Source organism: Canis lupus, unplaced genomic scaffold (genome assembly GCF_011100685.1).
Source record: "Canis lupus familiaris isolate Mischka breed German Shepherd unplaced genomic scaffold, alternate assembly UU_Cfam_GSD_1.0 chrUn_S1763H1960, whole genome shotgun sequence".
Lineage (NCBI taxonomy): Eukaryota > Metazoa > Chordata > Mammalia > Carnivora > Canidae > Canis > Canis lupus.
This window is the reverse complement of record NW_023330616.1, coordinates 433-9229: the sequence shown is the minus strand read 5'-3', so window position 1 is coordinate 9229 and position 8797 is coordinate 433. Positions and strand designations below refer to the sequence as shown.

At 42.9% G+C, this 8797-nt stretch overlaps 1 pseudogene; it reads left to right on the top strand.

Moving 5' to 3' along the window:
* The first annotated feature begins 1650 nt into the window (after positions 1-1650).
* Positions 1651-4894, top strand: LOC119878637 (annotated as a pseudogene).
* Positions 4895-8797: the final 3903 nt, after the last annotated feature.

Genomic DNA, 8797 nt, shown 5'->3' with positions numbered 1-8797 from the left:
CAGTTGTTGAGGTGGTTCAGGATATTGCACAGGGGTGGACACTATTTGCTCCACTGAGACGAGTGGTTGCTCCGGCATGTGGCAGACCCTGATAGCATGCGCTGGGACATGATCTACTGCGAGGGTGGCCAAGATTGCACGTGGGTCCTCCTTGTTGGGAGAGTGAATCAGAGATTTGACCACCTCATGCATTGGCTTCAACTCAGCAGCTGGTATCTCTACTCTGGCCAAGCACTCAGCACCGACAGCCCTGCCCAGCTCGATCACCTCAGGCCCAGAAGCTTCATCAGGCCCCACCTTCAGAGCTGGGGTGGGCTGCTGACATGATGTTGCTCAGGGGCCAAAGCTGGTTGCTGCACTGAGGCAGGTGATTCCTTTGGCATGGCATGCCGGGGACATTGATAGTGGGCACCTGGGGGAGCTCTTGTTGCAGGGTGGCCAAGTGTGTAGGTGGCTCCTCCAGGTCGGGACAGTGAATCAGAGGTGTGACTGCCTTGTAAATTGACTTGGCCTCAGCAGCTAGCTTCTCGGCTCGGGCCATGCACTCAGCACCAACTGCCATGCCCGGCTCAAACTGCTCAGGCCCATAAGTTTCAGCTTGCCCCAGTGTAGTAGCTCTGGCGGGCTCTTGATTTCGTTTAGGATGTTGCTCAGTGGCCGAAGTCGGTTGCTTCACTGAGGCAGGTGGCTGCTCTGTCATGTGGGGGATCCCGATAGCATGCCCCTTGGCATGCTCTTCCTCCAGGGTGGCCATGGGTACAGGTACTTTTTCACATTTGAAATACATTATTGCATATTTGCTTATGTTAAAAAAAAAAAACTGTGTCCAAAACTTAAAGATTCTTATTTACTGATGCATTTAAATCTTTCTCATGATGATCTACGGCATTTAACATAGTAGTGAAATTGTTCGTATCTGTGCCTTCAGCAGCTTTTACTTCTGTACTTGTGGTGTTCCTGTTTATATCACTCGGATATCTTTTGAAAAACAATGACATACTTTAGAACCCTGAAGATTTCCCTGGTTTTTTTTTTTTTTTTAGTGTCATACATTTCCATTTATTGGACCTACTGAATACATCAGTTAAATGTTTGCTTATTTTACATAAAGGGCCCATTTTCTTTTTTTTTTTGAATTTTTAATTTTTTTTTTAAATTTTTATTTATTTATGATAGTCACAGAGAGAGAGAGAGAGAGAGAGAGAGAGAGAGGCAGAGACACAGGCAGAGGGAGAAGCAGGCTCCATGCACCGCTAGCCCGATGTGGGATTCGATCCCGGGTCTCCAGGATCGCGCCCTGGGCCAAAGGCAGGCGCCAAACCGCTGCGCCACCCAGGGATCCCCAGAATTTTTAATTTTTTATTGGAGTTCAATTTGTCCACATATAGCACAACACCCAGTGCTCATCCCGCCAAGTGCCCCCCTCATTGCCCATCACCCAGTCACCCACCCCCACCCACTTCCCCTTCCACTACCCCTTGTTTGTTTCCCAGAGTTAGGTGTCTCCTGTTTTGTCACCCTCACTGATACTTTCACTCATTTTCTCTCCTTTGCCTTTATTCCCTTTCACTAATTTTTATATTTCCCAAATGAATGAGACCATATAATGTCTGTCCTTTTCCGATTGACTGTTTTCACTCAGCATAATACCCGGGACAGCTGCACCCCAATGTTTATAGCAGCAATGTCCACAATAGCCAAACTGTGGAAGGAACCTCGGTGTCCATCGAAAGATGATGGATCAAGAAGCTGTGGTCTGGCGGGAAGTCATGGCGGCTCACCTAAAGAAACGAGTGTACGACGAATTCACTAAGGAGGTCCAGCAACAACAGGAGGAAATTGCAACCAAGAAACTGCGATTGACAAAACCAAGTAAATCTGCAGCACTCCACGTAGATCTGTGTAAAGCTCCCTTCCCAGCGGATGCTTTGCAGTATCTACTCCAGTTTGCCAGAAAGCCTGTTGAAGCAGAAAGTGTGGAAGGAGTAGTTAGGATTCTCTTGGAACATTATTATGGAGAATGATCCATCTGTGAGACTGAAAATTGCATCATTGTTGGGTTTATTATCAAAGACTGCAGGATTTTCACCAGACTGCATTATGGATGATGCCATTAACATCCTGCAGAATGAAAAGTCTCATCAAGTCCTTGCTCAACTGTTGGACAGCTTGCTTGCAACTGGCACCAGACTCCCAGAGAATCAAGCTATCCAGATGGGATTAGTTGATGTAGCCTGCAAGCACCTCACAGATACGTCTCATGGTGTAAGAAATAAGTGCCTGCAATTACTTGGCAATCTTGGCTCTTTGGAGAAAAGTGTCACAAAAGATGGAGAAGGCCTAGCTGTCAGAGATGTCCAGAAGATGATAGGGGATTACTTCAGTGACCAAGACCCACGTGTCAGAACAGCAGCTATAAAAGCCATGTTGCAGCTTCATGAGAGAGGACTGAAATTACACCAAGCAATTTATAATCAGGCCTGTAAATTGTTGTCTGATGACTATGAACAAGGGCGCAGTGCTGCAGTCCAACTTATCTGGGTTGTCAGTCAGCTCTATCCTGAAAGCGTTGTCCCCATTCCTTCTTCTAATGAAGAAATTCGCTTAGTTGGTGATGCATTTGGAAAAATTTGCCCCATGGTCAATGATGGCTCCTGGGTGGTTCGAGTTCAGGCTGCAAAGCTGTTGGGCTCAATGGAACAAGTCAGTTCTCATTTCCTGGAGCAAACACTCGACAAGAAGCTCATGTCCGATCTCAGGAGAAAATGCACTGCACATGAACATGCCAAGGAACTTTACAGGTCAGGAGAGTTTTCCAGTGGCAGAAAGTGAGGAGGTGATGCTCCCAAAGAAGAAATAGATACAGGAGCTGTGAACTTGATTGAGTCAGGAGCTTGTGGAGCCTTTGTTCAGGGATTGGAAGATGAGATGTATGAGGTCCTCATTGCTGCTGTGGAGGCTCTCTGCGTGCTGGCCCAATCTTCACCTTCTTTTGCGGAGAAGTGCCGCCCTGATTTCCTGGTTGACATGTTTAATGATGAAATTGAGGAAGTACATCTGCAGCCCATACACAGCATGAGAAAAATTTCTAATAATATCACTCTCCGAGAGGATCAGCTTGACACTGTCCTGGCTGTGTTAGAGGATTCATCCAGAGATATTCGAGAGGCTCTTCATGAACTTTTATGCTGTACTAATGTTTCGACTAAAGAAGGGATTCATCTTGCACTGGCGGAGCTGCTGAAAAATTTAACCAAGTACCCTACTGATAGGGACTCTATATGGAAGTGCTTGAAGTTTCTGGGAAGTCGGCATCCAACCCTGGTGCTTCCCTTGGTGCCAGAGCTCCTGAGCACCCATCCATTTTTTGACACAGCTGAACCAGACATGGATGAACCAGCTTACATTGCAGTTTTGGTTCTTATTTTTAATGCTGCTAAAACCTGTTCAACAATGCCAGCACTGTTCTCAGATCATACCTTCAGGCATTATGCCTACCTCTGAGACAGTCTTTCTCATCTTGTTCCTGCCTTAAGGTTACCAGGTAGAAAACTAGTGTCATCGGCCATTTCTCCCGGTATTGCGCCCCATGAGGACCCGTCCCATCAGTTCCTGCAGCAGAGCTCTGAAAGGGTGTACAGTCTTCAGAGCACCGGAACCCTCAGGGAACCCAGAAGCTGCTGGAGTTCACCATCCAGGATCTTCAAAAACGTGGAGAACTTCAGTCTGAACTAGCAGGAGTCGCTGCCAGGAGTTCTCGGCTACCTATCTTTGGTGTCAGCTTCTTCTCCTCAAGGCCTTGCAAGAAAAGCTCTGGAATGTGGCTGCCCCTTTATATTTGAAGCAGAGTGACTTGGCCTCCACAGCAGCAAAACAGATCATGGAAGAGACCTACCAAATGGAGTTCATGTACAGTGGTGTGGAGAATAAACAGGTGGTGATTATACATCACCTGAGGCTGCAGGCCAAAGCCTTGCAACTTATAGTAACAGCACGGACTACTCGAGGAGTTGACCCCTTATTTGGGATGTGTCAAAACTTTTTACAGGAAGTGGACTTTTTTCAGAGGTGTTTTATTGCGGATTTGCCCCACCTAAAGGACAGCTTTGTGGACAAACTTCTTGACCTTATGCCCCGACTCATGACATCCAAACCTGTGGAAGTGGTCAAAATTCTACGGACCATGCTGAGGCAGAGTACCTTCTTGCACCTCCCCCTTCCAGAGCAGATCCACACACTTCAGCCAGCATCATTGAGCCAGCAGGTGAGTCAGACAACCCCTTGCAGTTTACATCTGGATTGGTTGTGGCCCTGCATGTCGATGTGACCCTGGAAAATGTCCAGGACCCTCAGAGTGCTGTGAAGGTCCAGGTCTTCTATCCAGATGGCCAGGCTCAGATGATTCATCCTAAGCCGGCAGACTTGCAGAATCCTGGCCCAGGGCGCCACCGGCTTATCACTCAGGTGTACCCCTCCCATACTGCCTGGACAGAACCATGCCAGGTGGATGTGAGGCTGCTGCTGGCCTACAACTCCAATTCCCGCATTCCCAAATCCCCCTGGATTGACGGTGGCGAAGTGTCACCCCAGGTGGAAACCAGCATCGAGGGCACCATCCCCTTCAGCAAGTCTGTGAAAGTTTCCATAATGCCCAAACCTGCAAGGCGCTGAGTCACAAGCATTGTGTAGAGCTAAAGCTGAGAAAGACCTTCTTAGGTAGCAGAGTGAGCCCGAAGCCTAGAGCACTTCACCTGGAGCCGGCGTATGGGCATGAGCACCATCACCCTTATCGTCTCATCTGGTATCAAACACAAAATAAATTATTTTGCATTAAAAAAACAAAAACCTTCAAGTCCACACCTCTTCCTTCCCTGACTCCCCCCACCACCTCAATAAAGTTGAGAAAACAACAACAACAACAACAAGAATCTGTGGTCTATGATACAATGGAATATTACTCAGCCATTAGAAACGACAAATGCCATGAAAGGAGAGTGATGTTTGTCTACTTGTTGGGTTCATGTTGTTGTACGTGTGTGTGCAGCCAACCAGCAGTGCTCATTATGTACCAGATCATCTACTAAGAATAGTCTTTTACCCAAAACCAGGAAAGAGGAGAGAGAAAGAACTAGTTTTGAGAGCTTTTTGATTTGGAAAAAGCATTACAAAAATCACGATTTTCATTATACAGTAAGGGAGTAGCTTCCTTCATTCTCGTGAGGATTAACGATAGAGGGAGTCCTGTGAAATGAAGACCACTTTGTATTCCAATTTAATTTCTTGAATTTCTTAATTGTTTCCTTTCTTTTTGGTTTTTACTGACATTCAAAAACTGAAAAACTTCTAGCTCATAACTTTGTTGCATTTCTAGGTCCTTGCAGCAACAAAAGGAGATTGTCATATTAGGACTAGAACTTTAAGTGAGTCCTAAAGTATTGGAAGAAAATTCTAAAATATACATTGAGGTTCTACAAGGAAAAGATTGAGTTTAAACAAAAGAGCCTGAGCTAATTCTTCCAGAAGGTTTGTTACTTTGAATTCAGAGCCCTTTTACAAGTATATTAGAAAAATAAGTAGTCCCACAGTATCAGTCGATTCATGTATAAATGAGAAGAGGGCTAACATTAATGAAACTACCTCTAAAGTAGTTGACTGCCAAGCTGATTGTTAAATTGGTTATTATGGAAACAGGAGAACCAACTCACACACTTAGAAATGAGGTCCCAGACTGGAAGCACTGGTAAATGTAGCTGCTCATAATCTAAGTTAAATAATTCCTTGACAATCTGAGTAGATCTATATCATCATGGTGGTCTTATATGTAATTTAGGGTGTTTAGTAGGAAATTATTGAATGGACTTCATGATTCTCTAGAGCTTATTTTTGAGAGGTGCTAGTGAATCAGGAGGGAAAAAATAAATGCTCAAAAAAGTCCTATTGCCATCTTACACATTTGGGGAAACTGTAAGAATATGTCCAAAGAATCTTGGTCTTCAATACTTTTATATACAGTAATAACTAACACCATAAAATAGCACTTATTTAGATAGAATTGATGGTAGACGTGGCAGTACTACATCCTTTTCTACAATGTCTGAGTGTTTGTAGTACTTAAGACCTTTCCATCAGGCATCAACATTAAATATTGAATACCTCTAGAAAGTGTGAAAATAATTTTGTCTTTGGAAGTAGTTAACGTGCAGTTTTTCCGTGTGTCCCATTGGACTTTTCTAGTGATGATTCTCCTAGGATGCTTTATCAGTAGGTGTCTGGATTTTATGGACTAAAAAGCTGATATTTTCTTTTATAATTGAAATCTGTAAATTATCTTTATACTTAATTTTCTATGTCCATTCATAGCAAAAAGTAAGCAAAATATCCCAAGACAAAGAATGATGGTTCCCCCCCCACCAAACCTTGAGCATAACCGTTGAGGAACAAGAACTGTCGGAGATCTATGTGTGTGTATCTGTACATACATCCATGCATACATGGCAAGATTTAACAGAAATCACAATTCCGACATCATCTGTGGTTTATGTCACAGCTCTTCTCTGTCGTCAGCCTCTGTTTTTCTCTTTGGGCTTTCGTTGAAAAATACTCAGCCTCATATCTTTTGCTCTGAGACTTTAACTGTAATCCTTGAATTCTTAATTTCAGTTCAGAAACCCTAGTCGTAGAACTCATGAGTCTCCAGATTTCCATGACTGTCACCAAAAATTGAAAATCCTATAGGTTTGCCTTTTTTTTTTAAACTAAAGACTTAAAAGCAAGAAAAGAAAAAAATGCTTCTTTCTGTCTTGACAAACATGAGGAAGAAACTGCAAACAGGAATACAGGTGGAAGCAACTCCTTCTGTAGCCTCCCCTTGTACTTTTAAAAGAGTTTTGTCATGGGGTTAATGATGGAGAAAGTTGACAACAGGCATTGTATATGTCTGCTGTTCGCAAACTGTATTGTGTGACCGTATTTTTTTCCCAGTCATTGAAAGGATTCTCCCAGTGTGATACCTCTTAATTTAAAAAAAAAGTGTTTTTTTCTCCTGTAAAATAGTCATCATTTGGAACTGGAGGGTATTACGCTCAGTGAAGTAAGTCAATCGGAGAAGGGCAAACATTATAATGTCTCATTCTTTTGGGGCATATAAAAATAGTGAAAAGGAATAAAGGGGAAAGGAGAAAAAATGAGTGGGAAATATCAGAAAGGGAGACAGAACATGACAGACTCCTCACTCTGGAAAATGAACAAGGGGTGGAAGAAAAGGAGGTAGGGGGGGTGTGTGGGGTGACTGGGTGACGAACATTGAGGGGGACACTTGATGGGATGAGTGCTGGGTGTTATGCTATATGTTGGCAAACTGAACTCCAATAAAAAAATCATCATTATTTTATGACATTTATAAAATGCAGTAAAAGATAAGGAAACCATCCTGAGAGGCAGGATGCCTCTCTCATTTGGCCAGCTTTTTAACATGTTCTACTTATTTTCCTCCCTATTATTTAAGGCTTTTTTGTATGTATGCACTGTCTTTTTTATTGGCTATATTTTTGAGGAAGAAGCTCTTCAATTTACAGGTGCTGTATATTTTATAGTCATAAATTCATTGATTTCTAGAAATACACATTTGCTTCCATGTATCCATTAGAGTGCAACAATCCTGAACTCCTAGGGATTTTTCACTGATGAAAGTTGTTTTTATACTTCCCTGTTGTATTGAAGCAGGTCTGAAGACCAGGAAGAAAGCTGACTAGTGATCTGAATTGCAAAATGTTGAGAACTAACCAGTGGGTTGTCATGGTGCCTAATGACTCTTGTGTGTGTGTGTGTGTGTGTGCCTAATGACTCTTAAGTACAAAGGAAGTTTATTAATTATTTGAAGTAAAGACAACACAGTCATTTGTAGGAGATCCTTAGCTAGAAAGTTTTAATATTCTTTGAAGAAATCAATACAACCAAACCTTAGAAAGTTTTAGAAGTTACCAAAAAATCAAAACCTGAGCTGCAAAAAAGAAAAGTCATGTATCTGAGGTGACAAACGTAAGGGAAGCAAGCAAGTGCAGGAAAGCTGGAAGCTCTCGATTGGTTGTGGCCACAGAGAGTTTGGACAAGACAGCAGGATGTGCCACTTTTGTTTTGTAGGGAAGTGTCATTTGTGACCGTCATATTTGTAAATAGGTTTTCCGTTGGTTTTGGCGGCAACAATGTTTGCCACTCCTCTGGTCTAACTGGACCGAGACATCCCTCACTTCTATTACCGCTAGTCCATGTGTGCAGTGCTGTTGGTTGGCTTTGGAAATGTGAACTTTGTGGATAAAACAGGGAAGTTTCTCTGGCATCGAGTGGCACACAAGGCTCTGTAGGGATGGTGTGTGTGCATGCGTGCGCATGAGATACTCTCATAACAGGAAATATACAGTACTCAATTTCATCAACAGTAGCTCAAATTTAGTTACTGAAACAGGTTTCAATGAACATTGTATTCTCTGCTTCAGGTTTTTGTAGAAGTGACAAAATTGGACAGTGTAATACCGTAAAGAACTACAAATTCACTAGAATATAGCTGACCTCCCCGCAACGTGGGGATTAGGGGTCCCGACAGCATCCCCCAGCACAGCTGAAAATCCACGTATAATTTTTGATTCTGCCAAAACTTGACTGTTAGTTAGTAGCCCACTGTTGATTGGAACCTTACCGATGATATAACCAGTAGATTAATATGTATCTTACAATGAAGTGAGCTAGGGAAAAGAAAATGTTATTTTTTTTTTTAATTTTTATTTATTTATGATAGTCACAG